The sequence below is a fragment of the Poeciliopsis prolifica genome, unplaced genomic scaffold, assembly GCF_027474105.1.
Source record: "Poeciliopsis prolifica strain line A6 unplaced genomic scaffold, Auburn_PproV2 SCAFFOLD109, whole genome shotgun sequence".
NCBI lineage: Eukaryota > Metazoa > Chordata > Actinopteri > Cyprinodontiformes > Poeciliidae > Poeciliopsis > Poeciliopsis prolifica.
In genome coordinates, this window is record NW_026562484.1 from 443,753 (window position 1) to 463,913 (window position 20,161).

The 20,161-nt window shown below is 40.0% G+C and overlaps 1 pseudogene; it reads right to left on the reverse strand.

The window, feature by feature from the left end:
• Positions 1-1,137: 1,137 nt before the first annotated feature.
• On the reverse strand, positions 1,138-16,959 carry LOC129354395 (NACHT, LRR and PYD domains-containing protein 3-like; annotated as a pseudogene).
• Positions 16,960-20,161: the final 3,202 nt, after the last annotated feature.

The window sequence follows — 20,161 nt, forward strand, 5'->3', positions numbered from 1 at the left end:
ATAAAAATCAGAGAAAAATAATGAAGTTCAGATCAAAACTCCATGAAGCCTCTAAATGGAGCCGAGTTACAATTTCATCTTCATCGACCAAAGAGAAAAACAATATCAGATCCAAAATGGCAGACAGGAGGAAATCACTCAGGTCAAAGGTCATCAGGATCAAGTCAGTCTCATTAGACTCAAACTGCTGCAGCTTCTGAGGATCAGCAGGAAACAGAGACGATTCTCTTCTTTACACAGACACATCGATCCTGCAGAGAGAAGCAACGCACAGATCAGATCAGTGAGTTTCCAGCTTCTCTCCAGCAGCAGTCAGTGACGCAGCACATCCAGTAGAAACAGCAGCAGGGCCTTCAGTCCTGATCAGAGCAGCTTCCTTTCAGCTCTCATCTTAACGTGTTGCAGTGAACACACTGAGCTCCAAGCTCACACACCTACACACACTTTCAGCATCCAGTCTGCTTCCTCTGCAGGTTCCACTCAAGTCCACAGTGGAAACAAACTGCTGAGAGTCTGAAGGCTTCACTGCTGCAGCGCTGCTGCATTTAGACACAAACTGCTGCTGATGAACATCTCATCTGCTGCTGGAACATCAGCTGACTGTCCAACATGGAGGCTGTCCCTGAACACATCTGGATGAGACTGAGGACAGGAGGACACATGTCCAGATGGGAGGAGTGGACTTGGGCAGAAAAGCAGCTGCTGACTAAATGAATGATGGTTTGTGAAATCAGAGCCAGTGGTTTCCAGGCTGCAGTCAGACTGATCTCAGAGCTGTGACCAACATCAACCTGATCACTTGTTTCCTGTTGAACTGAGAGAACAAGCAGGTCTGAGATCAGTCTGCTGCTGCCACAGGTTTGATGAATGAGGACCACTGTCTCTAGACATGTTGGACGGCTGGACGTGGAGTCCAGCTGGACTTCCTGGACATGGACACAGCAACACAACACAGGAACACAGCAAGCTGCTGCTGCTCTGATTGGCTGATTGCTGTCTCTGTGTCCAATCAGGAAGCCTGAACCATTCTCCCCCCACTGAGAAGCTGCAGCTTCACTGGGAACACTGGAGCTTTGCTTGATAGGAACTGGTTTAGTTCAAGATGCTGACGCAGCTGGACTCAATGAAAGCATTTACTTACTGAACATCTTTTACAAAACGCTTCAACTGCTGAATGTCTGAATCTTTCAGGTTGTTTCCTCTCAGGTCCAGTTGAGTCAGATGGGAGGGGTTAAAGGTCAGAGCTGAGGCCAGAGAAGAACAGCTGATCTCTGACAACCTGCAGCACTCCAACCTGAATAAAGAATAAAAGTGAGCTGAACCAACAGGATGCAGGTTAAAACTGAAATATCAACAAATTAATAATAAAATGTAGAAAATTAATTTCACTGAATGTAAAAGTGAAACATGATGAACTGATGTTTAATATTTGATCCAGTAAAACTGGTTTATAGAGTCCAAACCAGCAGAACCAGAACATGTTATTATGACGTGTTGTTAGAATATTTCAGTGGTTCTGGTCGGGAATTAAAATGGAATTAAAATTCTTGCGTCAACAGGGGTGATGGTTACTGTGCAATAACAGCATTTTACCACACATGGATTTAAATTCTTTTAAAAAATTTGTACTGCATGATCAGTCTGTGTTAAAAACAATCCACAAAGAAACAAGAGACCAGAAAGAGAAACTTTTCCAAAAAAATCTTATCCATTCCAGACAATGCATATGGATTTTATTGAACTTACACAAAATGAACCAATAAATATTGCTTGGTAATCATTGATGCATTTTCTAAATGTAGTTAAATCTATATGTTAAACTATCATTCCAACACAATAATAGTGTTGGAATGTGTAGAATTTAGGTTCTGTGTTTCCCCCTTAACATAGCCCCCCTTTTGTTTAGATCACTCCCTACACTCCCTTGCAAATAAAAAGAGAAGCTCTAACTGAAGGTTTTCAGAAAGAATGGTGAGCAGCTTGTAGAAGCAGCTTACTATATCTTCTCCTTTTGCAAAAGCTTAATTGAAAACTAATAAACATTGCCTGTGGTTCTTTTGTATGCAGGTAAAGGAAATACCTATTAGTTTACCTCACATTTATTCACAGCTTGTAAAACATTTCATTATTATTTTCAGATCATTTACTTAGATTGATGCTGCTGGTCAAAATGAAACTTTCTGTTGGACTGAGCTCTAATATTTCAGTTCACATTCATTTTAAATATCAATCTGATTCCTGATGTTTCTACATCTGTTCATCTTTACAGGTTAATAAAGTTTGTGGTTTTATCAATGATGGTTTATTGATCATTGATGATCAGAAGGTCAGAGATGTGGATGAACATCATTATTTAGTGAATTAAGCCTCAGTCTGTCTTGGACATAAAGAATTTTATCAGATTTTATATCTGATTATTTGGTGGATATTAAGACATTTAATGATCCTAATATCAGAGTTTTATCAGCCTTTATTCTCCAATCTGACCTTTGACCTTCTCTCTGCAGGTGTGGTTGGTGTCTGTGAAATGAAGGCTGTGATTGGTTGAATGTGATGGTGGGAGGAGGAACTGCTTGTGCTTTGATAATACAGAGAAACTTTAACTAGGCCATGGTTTCTTACTCTAATTGTTGTATTCTGCATTCAGGATTCTGTAGAAAACCACAGAGCTCCTTCACTCCAGAATCTTTCAGGTTGTTCCTGCTCAGGTCCAGTTGAGTCAGATGGGAGGGGTTAAAGGTCAGAGCTGAGACCAGAGAAGAACAGCTGATCTCTGACAACCTGCAGCTGATCAACCTGAATAAAGAATAAAAGATGTGAGCTGAAGCCAACAGGATGCAGGTTAAAACTGAAATATCAACAAATTAATAATAAAATGTAGAAAATTAATTTCACTGAATGTAAAAGTGAAACATGATGAACTGATGTTTAATATTTGATCCAGTAAAACTGGTTTATAGAGTCCAAACCAGCAGAACCAGAACATTTATTATGACGTGTTGTTAGAATATTTCAGTGGTTCTGGTCGGGAATTAAAATGGACTTTCAGAACCAAAGTGTGACATTAGAGATGTTAATGAAAGCTGCAGTGATTTAATGGCAGCAGCTCATTTCCACAGTGACCTTTGACCTTCTATTGACTGGAACTGAGTGATTTATCTGGAGGACCAACAGCTGCAATAATTACACTTCACTCATTCATAAACACATGAACACATGAGTGGAAACTGAACTGATTGATTTATCTGCAGGATCAATAAATTCCTGCTTCAAACCAAATGTTGATTTGTCTAAGTTTGAATTTGATCAATTTATTGTTATTTTCATCTATTTCCATTTGCTTGATTCTGACTGACTGTATGATTATCTTCATATTTTGATCCAGGGCTGTTGTATTGATGATTATCTCCTATTGATGGTTTATTGGTAGATTATTGGATCATGTGACTGCTGCTCCATGTCTTCTTTGGTCCTGTTTAAAGTTGTCTAGAAATAAAGCTGCTCTGCTATCCGCTGTCCCACCGTGCGTCCATCCAGCTCCTCCTGTCAACGTCACAACTTCCTGCTGCATCGTCACAAACTCACAGGATTCCTGCTGCTTCACCTCAGACATTATTAGAAAGAACCAAGGAAAGGGAGGGAATACTTTGTTTACCTGGCATTTATTCACAGGTTATCAAATGTTTCAATATTATTTTCATTTACTTAGATTGATGCTGCTGGTCAAAATGAAACTGTTTCTGTGGACTGAGCTCTAATATTTCAGTTCAGATTCATTTTAAATATCAATCTGATTCCTGATGTTTCTACATCTGTTCTTTACAGGTTAATAAAGTTTGTGGTTTTATCAATGATGGTTTATTGATCATTTATGATCAGAAGGTCAGATGTGGATGAAACATCATTATTTAGTGAATTAAGCCTCAGTCTGTCTTGGACATAAAGACATTTTATCAGATTTTATATCTGATTATTTGGTGGATATTAAGACATTTAATGATCCTAATATCAGAGTTTTATCAGCCTTTATTCTCCAATCTGACCTTTGACCTTCTCTCTGCAGGTGTGGTTGGTGTCTGTGAAATGAAGGCTGTGATTGGTTGAATGTGATGGTGGGAGGAGGAACTGCTTGTGCTTTTATAATACAGAGAAACTTTAACTAGGCCATGGTTTCTTACACTAATCGTTGTATTCTGCATTCAGGATTCTGTAGAAAACCACAGAGCTCCTTCACTCCAGAATCTTCCAGGATGTTGTTCCTGCTCAGGTTCAGTTCAGACAGATGGGAGGGGTTAAAGGTCAGAGCTGAGGCCAGAGAAGAACAGCTGATCTCTGACAAACTGCAGTCCCTCAACCTGAATAAAGAATAAAGATGTGAGCTGAAGCCAACAGGATGCAGGTTAAAACTGAAATATCAACAAATTAATAATAAAATGTAGAAAATAATTTCACTGAATGTAAAAGTGAAACATGATGAACTGATGTTTAATATTTGATCCAGTAAAACTGGTTTATAGAGTCCAAACCAGCAGAACCAGAACATGTTATTATGACGTGTTGTTAGAATATTTCAGTGGTTCTGGTCGGGAATTAAAATGGACTTTCAGAACCAAAGTGTGACATTAGAGATGTTAATGAAAGCTGCAGTGATTTAATGGCAGCAGCTCATTTCCACAGTGACCTTTGACCTTCTATTGACTGGAACTGAGTGATTTATCTGGAGGACCAACAGCTGCAATAATTACACTTCACTCATTCATAAACACATGAACACATGAGTGGAAACTGAACTGATTGATTTATCTGCAGGATCAATAAATTCCTGCTTCAAACCAAATGTTGACTTTTGTCTAAGTTTGAATTTGATCAATTTATTGTTATTTTCATCTATTTCATTTGCTTGATTCTGACTGACTGTATGATTATCTTCATATTTTGATCCAGGGCTGTTGTATTGATGATTATCTCCTATTGATGGTTTATTGGTAGATTATTGGATCATGTGACTGCTGCTCCATGTCTTCTTTGGTCCTGTTTAAAGTTGTCTAGAAATAAAGCTGCTCTGCTATCCGCTGTCCCACCGTGCGTCCATCCAGCTCCTCCTGTCAACGTCACAACTTCCTGCTGCATCGTCACAAACTCACAGGATTCCTGCTGCTTCACCTCAGACATTATTAGAAAGAACCAAGGAAAGGGAAGGAATACTTTGTTTACCTGGCATTTATTCACACAGGTTATCAAATGTTTCAATATTATTTTCATTTACTTAGATTGATGCTGCTGGTCAAAATGAAACTGTTTCTGTTGGACTGAGCTCTAATATTTCAGTTCAGATTCATTTTAAATATCAATCTGATTCCTGATGTTTCTACATCTGTTCATCTTTACAGGTTAATAAAGTTTGTGGTTTTATCAATGATGGTTTATTGATCATTGATGATCAGAAGGTCAGAGATGTGGATGAACATCATTATTTAGTGAATTAAGCCTCAGTCTGTCTTGGACATAAAGACATTTTATCAGATTTTATATCTGATTATTTTGTGGATTTTAAGACATTTAATGATCCTAATATCAGAGTTTTATCAGCCTTTATTCTCCAATCTGACCTTTGACCTTCTCTGCAGGTGTGGTTGGTGTCTGTAAAATGAAGGCTGTGATTGGTTGAATGTGATGGTGGGAGGAGGAACTGCTTGTGCTTTATAATACAGAGAAACTTTAACTAGGCCATGGTTTCTTACTCTAATCGTTGTATTCTGCATTCAGGATTCTGTAGAAAACCACAGAGCTCCTTCACTCCAGAATCTTTCATGTTGTTGTTTCTCAGGTACAGTTCAGTCAGATGGGAGGGGTTAAAGGTCAGAGCTGAGGCCAGAGAAGAACAGCTGATCTCTGACAAACTGCAGCTGATCAACCTGAATAAAGAAAAAAGATGTGAGCTGAAGCCAACAGGATGCAGGTTAAAACTGAAATATCAACAAATTAAAAATAAATGTAGAAAATTAATTTCACTGAATGTAAAAGTGAAACATGATGAACTGATGTTTAATATTTGATCCAGTAAACTGGTTTATAGAGTCCAAACCAGCAGAACCAGAACATGTTTATTATGACGTGTTGTTAGAATATTTCAGTGGTTCTGGTCGGGAATTAAAATGGACTTCAAGTTTTAAAATAGTTTCACATCAGAGTCAAAGTGAAGGTTGGTTGATCTCAGTTAACAGGAGGAAACCTTTGACTCTGTTGAGCCACCAGGTGGCGCTGCTCTGCTGGTGATCAGGTTCTCAGTTCTTTGTTCTACCAAAGTATTTACTGAACTGGGTCAGGAAATACTTTAGAACCGATTCTGGTTCGGTCTGGACCAGGGATCTTTAACTCCAGGCCTCGATGGCCGGCGTCCTGCGACCTTCAACACCTGAGTCCCATCATGAGGTCATCAGCAGGACTCTGGAGAACCGGACTGCGTCCTGAGGGACAATTCATCATTTCATTCAGGTGTTGAAGCAGAAACATCTAAAGGTTAAAGGTCACCAAACATGGAGGCCTGGATTTGAAGAGTCCTGGTCTAGAAGCTGCTATGCTGCCTCCTGTCTACCTGCATGTTGCCATGACAACGGCTCAGCCAATCACCAACAAGCAGATGTTGTCCATCTACCTGGTGACATCCCAGCAGAGACAGAGGACAGCTGGAGGCCAGATGTTTGCTGCAGTGACGACACAGAGACGTCTTTACTATTGATCACATCTGATCAATACTGATCACATCTGATCAATACTGATCACATCTGATCAATACTGGTCACATCTGATCAATACTGATCACATCTGATCAATACTGATCCATTCTGATCCATTCTGATCATCAGGAACATGATGATGAATCTGAATCAGCTCTAGTTTCTGATCAGTGACCTGATGAAGCGTCTCTGAGCTCAGAGAGTCGAGGCTCCAACTGACTGTCAGCTGCCAGACTGGAGAGACGGTTCTGCTCTGACCCGGTCCAACAGAACCACAGCTTCAGGACAAAGCTGAGCTGGAGGAACCGGCTGCTGCTGCTGACAGTTTTTATTCATATTATAGTTTCTTTTATTACAAACAGAACTTCTCTGGTTCTGGTTTTACTCTGAAGGAACATTTTATTATTAATGTGAAGAAGAAATGAGAAATAAATCAATTTGATCATTTTAATCTTTCTCAGAACAAACTGAAACATCTCCATCATTAATTATCATCATTTGACTTTTGAACTTATTTTTGTTCATCAGTCAAAAACATTTATAGTGAAAAATAAAGATCAATATTCTCAAAGTCTGAAAAATGAAAATAATTTATTTATAAAGCAAAAGATTTTAGAAATTATATTCTGACATTTTGAGAGCAGATTGTTTTTAAAGAAAACAGAATAAATGTGAAGATAAATAAATATTAAAGTATCAATGAAAGATTTTATAGGATAAATAGAGAAAAACAAACTCAGATTCTTCACTTTACTGACTGAACTCTGCAGGATCTCAAACACATTATTCAGTCCAGATTCTGTTCTGGTTCCCTGCATGTGGATCTGATTTATTTCCAGTTCAGTCAGATGTTGGTTGGACTTCAGAGCTGAAGCCACAGCTTCACATTCAGCCTTTCCGAGTTTACAGCCACCAAGTCTGTGATTAGAGAAGAAATAAAGTCAGTTCTAATGAAACCAGATCATCTATTTAAACACATTTAATAACATTGATATCATCTGATGAACATCTGGTCTTCACATCCATTTACTGAGTTTGATCATTTCATAACTAACATCCTGGTTCTGGTTCTGTTCCTGAGGAAACCAGGAGCTTCAGCTGCAGCCAGATGCTGAAGGAAAGTTGAGTTTCCTCCACAGACTGCCCCCCACCACCCGACTATAGATATGAAATATTCATCATGATGGTCATGAATGGACCCAGCAGCTCTGCTAAAAGCATCCTGATGCTTCCAGCAGAGCTGTCCTCCTGTCTCCCATCAGATGATCCTCTGTGGCTCCACACATCAAGCAGCATCTTTCCTGGTGAAGCACTGAAGGTTTTCCCACTAACTGGAAGAGGCTGGAATGTCTAAAGCAGTGGAGATCAATACGTCGGTTTGATGGATTGTGGGAAGGATTAGAGTCGATCTCAGCAGGAGGAAACAAAACTGAACACGACCAGGAGGCTGAAAGCAGCAAGTCCTGATCTGATGCTCTTATCCACATATTCACTCAGATCCAAAAGCTTTGTCATTTTATTAAAGGATTAAAACAATAAAAATCAACAAAGTGTGATCAAATGAAAGACTCAGCAAACTAATAATATCTGTAACTATTGTTTCAACAAGGTGTTGCACAATTCAGAGCGTTTTGGTTCCACTACCAACAAAAAGTGAGTCAAAGATGGACTGACTAGCAGAGCAGGAGTTAAATCATCAAGCAGCTCTGTGTTCAGAGAGATGATCAATAATCACAAAATAAACATCAGGACTGAAAACCCAACATCATGATGGACTCAATGGTTTGTTTTAATGTAATCTCTGCTCCGCTTGCGCAGCTCAGGTGGTTGCCCTGGCAACGCGTGTGTTGGAGAGAGAGTAAAGGAGAGGTTTAGAGTCGATCACCTGTTCAGGTTATTTTACCTTCGTTTGTCTTTGCTGTGGTTCATCAGAGCTGCTGGAGTTTCTGAACGTTCAATAAACGACAAACTTGGACTAATGAACTCGATCAGTGGAGAGAATACGTCACTCACCACAAACAGGACAAATATATTTCAACTATTTAGCAAAGAAATGGTTCCTATGGCCACAATTATATACAATTAAATTAATTGTCCAATATAAATAAAGAGTTTTGTTCTCTGGCATCTTGCTTTGAGCTCAGAGTCTCAGAGGTTTTTCCTCTTTCAAACATGCTGTTTATTTTTGTCTCTTATTGAGTGGAAATATTGATGATGATGAGACTTTCTCCAAATGATAATCATTCTCAACCTTCATGAGGGAGCTGACATTCACATTGACACTGACATAAATCCAGTCCAACATCTGGTTTGAGGAACCAGATGTTGGAGGAAAATGATCCCAACTTCAGAAGATGAGCTTTTAACTCTTTGGTTCCTCTGTCAGTCTGCAACGTCTCATATTGAGGTCGACCCAAAGTTCAGATCTACCATCACTGACTGACACCTGCTGGTCTCAGGTTTACAACCAGCTTCTGACTGAGAAACCAGTAACCTGCTCCCAGTGTCAGAATCTCACTGAGGAAGAAACTGCATCAGCTTTTCTACCAAACATGGAAGCAGAGCTTTGGAGGATCTGACAGAAGTCACTTTGGAGTGACGGCCGTTTCTATGCTACAGTTAGCAGCAGCGACAGAAACTGAACAATGGAGGGAGGAGGGAGATGCGCATTTTATTGCTGGAGAAACAAGAATTTCAGGATTTGACAGGCTTAGTGACAGGTCTATCACTGAGACATGATCACTTTCTGATCACTGTTACTTCAATATTCATGTCTGCTGTGGATCCAAACCACCAACCAAAGAGTTTCTGAACTTTGAACTTGTTGCCCCTTTTAGCCTGAAGCGATGGAAGCCGATGGCACAACCCTGGTTAAACGAACAAACAGTGAACTCTGACTAGAGAGCAGATGCACAGAGTGGAGGAAACATCGTCTACATGTTTCTTTGCAAATACTTAGAGAGGGACTTGCAAAGTAGCAGAGAGCTGTGAAAGCTGCAGAATCTCGTTTCTTTAAACTTTCACAAACCACACATGATTTTTATCACCTCGAATCTCTTATGCCTTCATCCAATCTCTCTGAAGACTTCCTGATATTTTTCAGAAACTAATTTTCTGACCTTAGATTTTCTCTGTTTCTAGTGATCCAACATCTTGTTGTGAAAGTTTAGAGTCCTGAATGAGTCAACAATATAAAGTCAAAGTGGAAATAGTTAAAACGTTAACTCTACAGTTAACGTTTTAACTATTTCAGTAATCTAACCAAGTTACTTTTTACAGTAACTCTGCCATCTGGACTGATCTGGACTCACCGAGCCTTTCTGCAGTTCCTCACAACTGGAACCAATCTCCGTCTCCCCAATTCTGATGTGTTGTACTTCTCCAGGTCCAACTCATCCAGAACCTCTGACATCTGCAGCATGAAGGCCAGAGCTGAACACTGGATCTCTGACAGTTTCTTCCCTGATTTCAGGAACTCTTGGATCTCCTGAAAAACTGAGAGATCCTTCATCTCCACCAGACAGTGGAAGATGTTGATGCTTCTGTCAGGAGAGATATCATCAGTGTCCATCTCCTTCAGATTGTTGATGATTCTCTGGATGGTTTCTGGACTGTTCTCTGTCTGACCCAGAAGGCCTCCTAACAGTCTCTGGTTGGACTCCAGAATGAGGCCATGAAGGAAACGCACAAACAGGTCCAGGTGGCCATTTTCACTATAAAAGGATTTCACTAGGACACTTTTCATGAAATCCTCCAGAGATGTTTTACTGTATTTTCCTCCCAAGAACTTCACTACCTCTGAGTTCCTGCTGGTGAAACAGTGGAACATGTAGACTGCAGCCAGAAACTCCTGAATGCTCAGATGAACAAAGCAGTAGACTGGTTTCTGGAAGATCAGATTCTCTCTTTTGAAGATCTGTACAAACTCCTGAGTACACTGAGGCCTCTGTGACCTCCAGACCACACTGCTCCAGGTCTCTTGGTAGAACATGATGTTTCCTTTCTCCAGATGTTCAAATGCCAGCCTCCCAGCTTCAGAAGAACTTCCTGTCAGCCTCCATCAGCTCCTGTGGACTTGTCTCATGTCCTCCATGGTACTTGTTGTTCTTCCTCTTTGTCTGGACCAGCAGGAAGTGTGAGTACATGTCAGTCATGGTCTTGGGCAGCTCTCCTCTCTGCTCTGAGGTCACCATGTTCTCCAGAACTGTAGCAGATCCAGCAGAAGACTGGGGATTCACACATGATGTGGAGGCTCCTGGAGGTCTTGATGTGGGAGATGATTCTGCTGGACAGCTCTTCATCACTGAACCTCTTCCTGAAGTACTCCTCCTTCTGGGTGTCGCTGAAGCCTCGTACTTCTGTCACCCTGGTAACACATGAAGGAGGGATCCGATTGGCCGCTGCAGGTCTGGAAGTTATCCAGATGAGAGCCGAGGGAAGCAGGTTCCCCTTGATGTTTGTCAGCAGAACGTTGACTGATGATTTCTGTGTGACGTCAGAAACCAGCTGACTGCTGCTGAAGTCCAGTGAAAGTCTGCTTTCATCCAGGCCATCAAAGATGAAGAGGAGTTTGCAGCCAGCCAGCTGCTCTGCTGGGAGCTTCTGGAGTGTTGGATGGAAAACATGGAGCAGGGAGAGAAGACTGTGCTGCTGATCTCTGATCAAGTTCAGCTCCCTGAACGAAAGCAGAACCACCACACTGACATCTTGGTTCTCCAAGCCCTCTGCCCAGTCCAGAGTGAACTTCTGCACTGAGAAGGTTTTTCCAACACCAGCGACGCCGTTGGTCAGAACCACTCTGATGGCTCCATGTTGGTCAGGGAAGGTTTTAAAGATGTCATGGCACCTGATTGGAGAGTCATGGAGGTTCTGGATCTTGGCAGCTCTCTCCAGCTGCTTCACCTCATGCTGGGTATTAACCCTTCACTTTGTCCCTCTGTGATGTAGAGATCAGTGTAGATCCTGTTGAGGAGGGTCCTACTTCCTGTTTCATCACTTCCTTCAGTCACACATTCACATCTCTGCCTCAGACTGATCTTATGTTCCTCTAGAACTTCCTGCTGCAGAACAACATCTGCTGAAATAAAGAAAAAAACAACTGAAGTAAAAATAACCCAACTGAAAGAATTTGATCCATCATCCCAAACAGAATATTGTTCTATAATCAAACATCACATTTCTGCCTCTGTTTTGTTACCAGAGTCTGTTCTATGTAAGTATTTAATTCACAAATCAGATAAATAAACAATAACAGAAACAGTTGCTTTAAGCAACATAAACTCTTCTGCATCATGTCACCATGCCCTCATTTACAGTTTCTATCTGAACTTCTCCCACAAATAGAAACTTCAGAAGATTGAGAAGAAGGAAAATGTTTTCCACTGGGATTTTCCAGCCTTAATGAAGGAAATCTAGAGAAAAAAGCTCTAATCTTTCAGAGAAACAGCTGATTGTATCTGGCAGGGTTCACATTAAAATGCTATTTCTGTCAAAGACTGGATTGGATGTTTTTAAAGAACAATAGTAGTTTGAAAATGACATGGGACTGATTTCATCCTTTAGAAGAAAACAATAGATTATTAGAATTATTACAGGGTTTTCTTCAGTGTATTATAGGCCTGGCAGGTTAAGCATTGGGCTTTTTACCTTTAATAAAATAACAAATATGGAGAAACATATAAACTGTAATCTCTGCTATATATTATCAGAGTAAATAAAGGTTTCTGACTCAAACTTTCTCTCTCTGTAACATCAGCTGCTTTTTCCACCTTCGTGTCTCCAGGCACTGCAGGAACCAAACATGTGATACATTTCCTCTTTGGTCACTAGATGGCGCTGTAGGCCATGAATCTGAGTCAGGGGCAACAGGTAGCAGGCAGGTGTTGAACTCAGAAGAGCATCAAAGTTTATTGAGTGCAGTGAAATCACTGTTGTTGTTTCCTTTGGAGTTACTGATTCTGTTTCTATTCATCTAGTCAGAACTGAATAATGGTGAATTTGTATCTAAAGATCCCTGGGACTGACTTTTACACACATAATACAAAGTTATTCTCCCAGCATGTCACTAGTGCAGTACTAGGCTGCCTAGTTCATACATCAACATCAGATTTAATCAGATGTTCAGTTTTAATGCAATCAGCACAAAGAGCTGAGAACAGAGTCACTTTAAAGCAAAACCATTTACACCAGCTGGAAATACAGACATTTAGTTGGCAGGAAGATTTATAAAACCTTGAATTTCCAAATCCCAACTAAAGGCGTTGAATTGGTTCAACAGACGACAGAAGGAAGCTCTGATTGGAGGAGTTCAGTCTCACCTGGAGCACAGCTGCTCTGATTGGCTGTCAGCAGTCCAGCTGCTGTTCTGGTCTTTCTACACACTGGGGGCAGGAGGAGAGGGTCCAGATGGAGCAGACTGGTCCCAGTAGGACCTGATGCAGTGTCTGCAGAACCAGTGTCCACAGCTGGTACAGACCGGATCCATCAGAACCTCCTGACACAAAGCACAGAGGACGGCTGCTCTTCCTCACCAACGCTGCTCCTCTTCCTCCCTCTGTGAAGACATTTCTTCATCACTGCAATAGTTCACTAACAGCAGGCTGGAGCTGCTGTCCTGGTACCAGAAGCCGAGTCAGAACAGAACCTCAGAACATTGATGATCTCTGGTTTGAAGTATTTCATGATATTTGCTGTTATGATTGATCTTTCTTTGGTTGTATTGATCCATCTGAAATCTTTATTTATTCTGAGTCAGAGCAGAAACTGTTTCCATCAGAGGCTCCAAAATCTGATTCTAATCTAGATTCCAGAGTAGAAACATGGATCATTCTTTAATGGTGGAAACCAGTAAACTGGATTCAGATCCAGTTGCATTAATCTAAGAACTTTAGAAAGAGCCTTGTGCTGCGACAGAGCATCATTTGGACATGATAGCAGTGATAACAACAACTTATGAAATCTGTCTTAGTTTTTCTAAATCTGACTTCATGATGATACTTTGGACTTTGGTTCTGTTCACTTTGTCCTGATTTATTGTTTGCAGTTGTTGTATTTAGTTACAGTCCATCTTTATCGAGCCCAGTTCCTGTTTTATTCAGGTGGTCTGGTTCCTTTCATAGACTTGGTTCTGATTTTCATCTGTATGCTGGATAAATAAATACATATTCCATATGTATTTATATTAATTTAAATTAATATGCATTTATACTAATTTACATTAATATGTATTTATATTAATTTAAATTAATATGCATTTATACTAATTTACATTAATATTTATACTAATTTACATTAATATGTATTTCTACTAATTTACACCAGTGCTTCTCAAATAGTGGGGCGGGCCCCTTTGGGGGGCGCGGTGCGATACCTGGGGGGGCGTGTGATCCTGGGGAACAGGCTTTTTTTTGGCCGTACTAGTATAAAGTGTAATTGCGCACAGTAGGCGGCAGTGGCGCTCTCATTGTTACTTCTGTCACGTTTGCGACAGTGCAACATTTTACGACTTACAAGACAACAGGTTTGCCTTGGTTAGCAGTGTTAAGTCAACAAAAAGCTCCGACTGCGTTCTGTCTATGGCCTCCGTTATTCAACAACCCCCAACATGAAAAAGTTTTTCACAGGGATGAAAAGAAAAGCGGAGAGAGACAAAGATAATGAGACAACAGAAAGTCAACCGAAAGCTAAGAAGAGGAAATACGACGAAGCGTATTTAGCGCTTGGCTTCACTGTGACTACAGTTGGAGATGAGGAAAGACCGGTGTGTTTGCTGTGTCTAAAAATGCTCGCAGCGGACAGCATGAAGCCAAATAAATTAGCGCATCACTTAAATACGTTACATCCCAATCACGCCGATAAGCCGCTAGAGTTTTTTCAGCGAAAAAAATGTTATAAGGAAAAAATGTTATGCAGAGATGGATAGTCACGGTGAGGAGTGGGGGGCGCGAATAGTTTTCTTCTTGCTATTGGGGGGGCGTAACGGAAAATAAGTGAGAAGCACTGATTTACACCAATATGTATTTGTACTAATTTACATCAATATGTATTTATACTAATTTACATTAATATGTATTTATATTAATTTACATTAATATGTATTTATACTAATTTACATTAATATGTATTTATACTAATTTCCATTAATATGTATTTATATTAATTTACATTAATATGTATCTATACTAATTTACATTAATATGTATTTTTACTAATTTACATGATGTTGTATTTATACTAATTTACATCAATATGTATTTATACTAATTTACATCAATATGTATTTATACTAATTTACATCAATATGTATTTATACTAATTTACATCAATATGTATTTATACTAATTTACATTAATATGTATTTATACTAATTTATATTAATATGTATTTATTTATGGTGACAGTCGGACCAGCAGCTGCTTTTCCTGTAAATTGGGATTCATAAAGAAAAGCTGTGCAGGTTTGGTTTATCCACATTGTTTTGTAGCTGAACTTTTCTAAATTTGTCCATGTTAGTGTGAAAACTGCTCACTCTTTTACACATGAGGCTCCAGACCTCAGTGGAACATGGAAGCTAGAGATTCATAAAGATGCAAAGGAAACTATTTAGTTTTTCCTCCAGTTTGTTCTTTTCTCTCAAAGCCCAGTTTAGATCTCAACTGACAAAAGAACTAAAATGAATAAAAATGATGTTTTGGTCTCCAGGAATCAGTTTCTAAGCTGAAATCAAACTTTAAATCCTGGTTGGTCTCTGCAGAGTCACATGAACCAGTTAGAAACTGGTTTCTTACTTTGGGTCTGATGGTTCTGGTTCAGTACTGAGGTCTGGAGGTTCTTCCTTTGACCAGTCACTCCTCATAGAGGGACAGACGGATCCTGGAGGTTCTGGTCTCAGTCTGTGGTTCTGATCTCTGCAACACAAAAATATTATTCAGATCAAATCAATTCCTGAGAAACTCTGTGATAAAAACACTGAAGAAGAAGCAGAAGGTTTAAAGTTCTGGGTCGTCATCCGACCTGGATCAGCTGGTCCCAGTGTTCCCAGTATATAAACTGGTCCCAGTGTTCCCAATATATAAACTGGTCCAGTATTCCGTCTATATAAACTGGTCCCAGTGTTCCAGTATATAAACTGGTCCCAGTTCCCAGTATATAAACTGGTCCCAGTGTTCCCAGTATATAAACTGGTCCCAGTGTTCCCAGTATATAAACTGGTCCCAGTGTTCCCAGTATATAAACTGGTCCCAGTGTTTCCAGTATATAAACTGGGCCCAGTGTTCCCAGTATATAAACTGGGCCCAGTGTTCCCAGTATATAAACTGGTCCCAGTGTTCCCAGTATATAAACTGGTCCCAGTGTTCCCAGTACATAAACTGCTCCCAGTATTCCGTCTATATAAACTGGTCCCAGTGTTCCCAGTATATAAACTGGTCCCAGGGTTCCCAGTACATAAACTGGGCCCAGTGTTCCCAGTATATAAACTGGGCCCAGTGTTTCCAGTATATAAAACGGGTCCCAATTACTTAGCTTTAGGTTTGCATAAAAATTAAGTTACTTTTTATTTATTTGCTGAAGATAAACAAGTTAATATTAAATAAATCTGTGTGGAGTCACATGAACCAGTTAGAAAACTGGTTTCTTACTTTGGGTCTGATGGTTCTGGTTCAGTACTGAGGTCTGGAGGTTTTCCTTTGACCGGTCACTCCTCATAGAGGGACAGACGGATCCTGGAGGTTCTGGTCGGTTCTCCTTTAGGTCCAAATCTTCCATCTTCTGGACCTCAGTAAGTCTGAAAGAGAAACCAGTACCAGTCAGATCCCAGTGATCCAGTCAGCAGAAAGTTGATTCCCATCATATGTTCAGAGGATCAGAGGAACCTGATTCCAGCAGGTAACATCTGGGTCTGAATTGTTCTCTCCTTCACTTCTTCATGACCTTCTGATGTCTGCTGGCTGATCCAAGAACCTTCTGGAGAACTTCTGACTTTATGAAGAACATTTCAGATCTGAGTCTGAAACCTAAACTGGAATCATGTTCCAGGTCTGCAGAAACATCCAGAGTGAGGTCAGATGAAGTGAATGAAGGAGTGAACATTTCCTATGAAGTGGTGATGTGTTGGTCCTGAACAGATGGGCTCAGTTAAAGCAGCGGTTCTGAACCCTTTGGGGTTCTGAACCCTTTGGGCTCCAGACCTCCTTCAGATGGGCTGCCAGTCCTCCTGTTGAGAGGCAGGAATATGTGGAAGGAATTTTCCAGACGAACCAACAATCAGAGACTTCAGGATCAGGTGATCCATGGATCTCATGAGGAGAGATCTGATCTGATCCTCTCAGCTTTCAGCAGATCTGATCAGTTTTCCAGCAGCTTAGAGAGACAAAGAGTTCTCACTGCTGCAAGAGAAACAAGACGTCCAACTGGAAGAGAAAGAACAGAGAGGAGGAAGAGAGGGAAATCTGTTGAGTTTAAATCTGGTTTGACTCCACAGATCAGAGAAACTTCAGTTTCTGATGAACCTCAGACTGATGAGGAAGGACTGATGAGTCACATTTTATGATTTCCATAATCAGAGAAACCAGGTTAACATGATGGAGTATTATGGACACACTGAGAAAAGAAAACATGAAAATACTGGAATAAAATCAGAATATTACAACTTTATTCTGCTGATATTATGCATTTATTCAGAAAAATATTAATATTTTTATCTTATTATCCCCTAATAATCTGTTACAGATGTTTTTATTCTGGTTTTTCTACTAAGATACATAAAAACAAAACTCAAGTCTTAAAACAAGTTATTTCTGTCCTCCGTCTCAAAATGGAGCCTGATCTGCAGAACAAAGTTAGTTTCATTTTCTATTTACAGTCACATGACTTGTTTGTTTTCATCACTAAAATCCTCATTTGATTTGTGGAATAAATATTTACAGTTTATAGTTCAGATGGATGTTTTAGACTTAAAGAAAATAAAGTTAAAAAACTTTCAGTATTTCTACTGTAACAGGTTCTGGAGTCAGAAGAGGTCAACTACATTTCCCATGAGCCTCTACTGGCAGAACAAACCTGTTGATCAACTTTGAGCTCATAATGTCTGACAGGCGTCAAAACATAAAGACGTTTGTTTCCAGAGTTAGTGACGAAACTTTCTATTCAGAGCTTTAAACGACAGCAATAAAATATGTGACATTAAACCACTTTGACACAAACAGATTCATTTAAACACAGGAAGTTGCTGCTCAACTTCCTGTTTCAACTTCCGAACCTTTCAGTCAAACTGTGACTGAAGGTTCGTTCTGTTCTCTCTCCTCTGACCCGGAAAAGCCTGAAAACGGGTCAGAACCAGTTTGATATAAAGTGTGTACTCACTGGATCTGCTGTTGAGACGTCTGCGCCACAAAATGGAGATGCTGCAGGTGTTCTGCTTGATACAGGTGAGGAGGAGGAGCTCACCTTGTGATGTCTACACTGTAAAAAATATGTAAAAGTCACTTGTTTTAAAACATTATAATACAGTAGAAAATACATGGAATTACCATAACTCTAGAAACATAAATTTCTTGTCATATTTACATTTATGGAATGTAAAAAACACAGAAATTTATTGTGTAAATCTTAAAAATTATGAAACTCATTGAAAAACACTTTAATATTGCCATCACTTAATCACCCAAAAGTTATCAGTACTAATCGGACAAACTATAAAGTTTATGATTTATATCTGTAGGAGCCATTGTTGTCACCACCAGAGGGCGTATTGTTTTGTTTTCTGAGTGTGAGGGGGATGGGTTATTTAAGGTCAATTGTAATGGTGTTCAGGTGTTGACCATTGGAAGAGGACACAGTTTTTTACTGTGTTTGGTTTGAGGGTTAGAAACGAACTTATATGTATGTAAATGGAAATTATAATAAAAGACTTTCATACTAAAGAAGATCGGCATTCTGAAACTTAATCTGAACGCACGTAAAAACGAACTACACCCAGAGGCAAACACTAGTAGCCCTAAAATACAGGATTTTGGACGCTACACTAATAAGTAAGAAAACTGTCTTTGTTTGAAAGCTCGTTTGGAAGCTCCACCGAGCCTTCTGCACTGGGGTTCCACTAACGCTGAGTCGAACGCTGTACCGGAGCTGGAGAGCTGCAGGGATCGAGCTATTGGAGCAACTGAGATTCATATCAGCGGACATCGGGACGCAGATCCTCAATGTTGGCCAACGCATCATTGGGGTATGTGGGTCAGCGCTGATATCAATGAATGGCCATTATGGTTACGTGCGCACATCAAGAGACGAGCTTAAATCCAATGCATTGTTAGCAGCCTGAAGACTGCTTAGAACAAAGGAGAGCGCTCTACAATTAATCTACTATTTGCCAATAAACTTAAAGCTGTTGCCAAATATGGCAGAAGAGGAAAACATCGCTCTGGATCAAGAGGGTCAAAGTAACATTGTGGGTGATGACGAAAGTTCTCAATGGGAGACTGGAAAAAGACAAGTGAAATTAACAGCTAAAGCTTTGTTGATGAAAATTAGTAGCTTAGAATGTGAAAGAAAAGCAAAATTAAGTAAGCTCACAAAATTAAGACAAGCTATTACAGTGTTGTAAAGTGACAAAAGGTGTGTGAGTGACATTAAGGGAGAATTTAAAAGGTTTTTGGGTTTGACTGAAGAAACACAAAAGGTTCACCAGGGTTTGTTAGGATTACTGCCTGTGGATGAAGCGCACAAACATGACATATGGTTTCAAGCAAAAATGTTGAATGTTCATGATTTTATTGCGGCTACGCACAAATGGTTGGCTGAGGCTCAAGGTGGCTCAGCTGGTGTGTCTGATGATATTAAAGAAAGTAAAAGTAAAAATAACAATGAAAACTGAATCAAGAACTCCCAGTGGTGGCGGGATCATGATGGACAATGAGCAGATTGAACCTCATGACAGCATTTCAAATGTTCAGTAAGGTCTTTTAGGAAAGCTGGGAGCCAAAGGGGTTCATCCACAACAACCAGCAAATCTTCAACGCTTTCTGAGCAAATAAAAGCAGAAGCAGAAAGGGCTGCACTTTTGGCATGTGCTGCCGCTTTAAAAGAGAAGCATATGCTGGAGGAGCAGGAATACCTGCTAAAGAAAAGAAAAGAACAGCTTGAGATGGACACTAAAATAGCTGCTGCTAATGCCAAGCTAATGGTACTAGAGGGCAGCACTAAAGGCAGCATCACATCTAGGCACTCTGATGGAATGGATTCATATGTTCGAAAGGGCGCTAGACCTAAGCTCAAACCTGCAAAGAAAACTTCCAGAAGGTTCTGGACTGTTGTTGGATAAAAAGGTTGAGTCAGATGTAGGCACAGCATGTGAAAAGCATATTTCACCGCAGGTGGATGAGACTGTTTTCAATACTTTGGTGTCACAAGTGGCTCCCCCTGCTGTT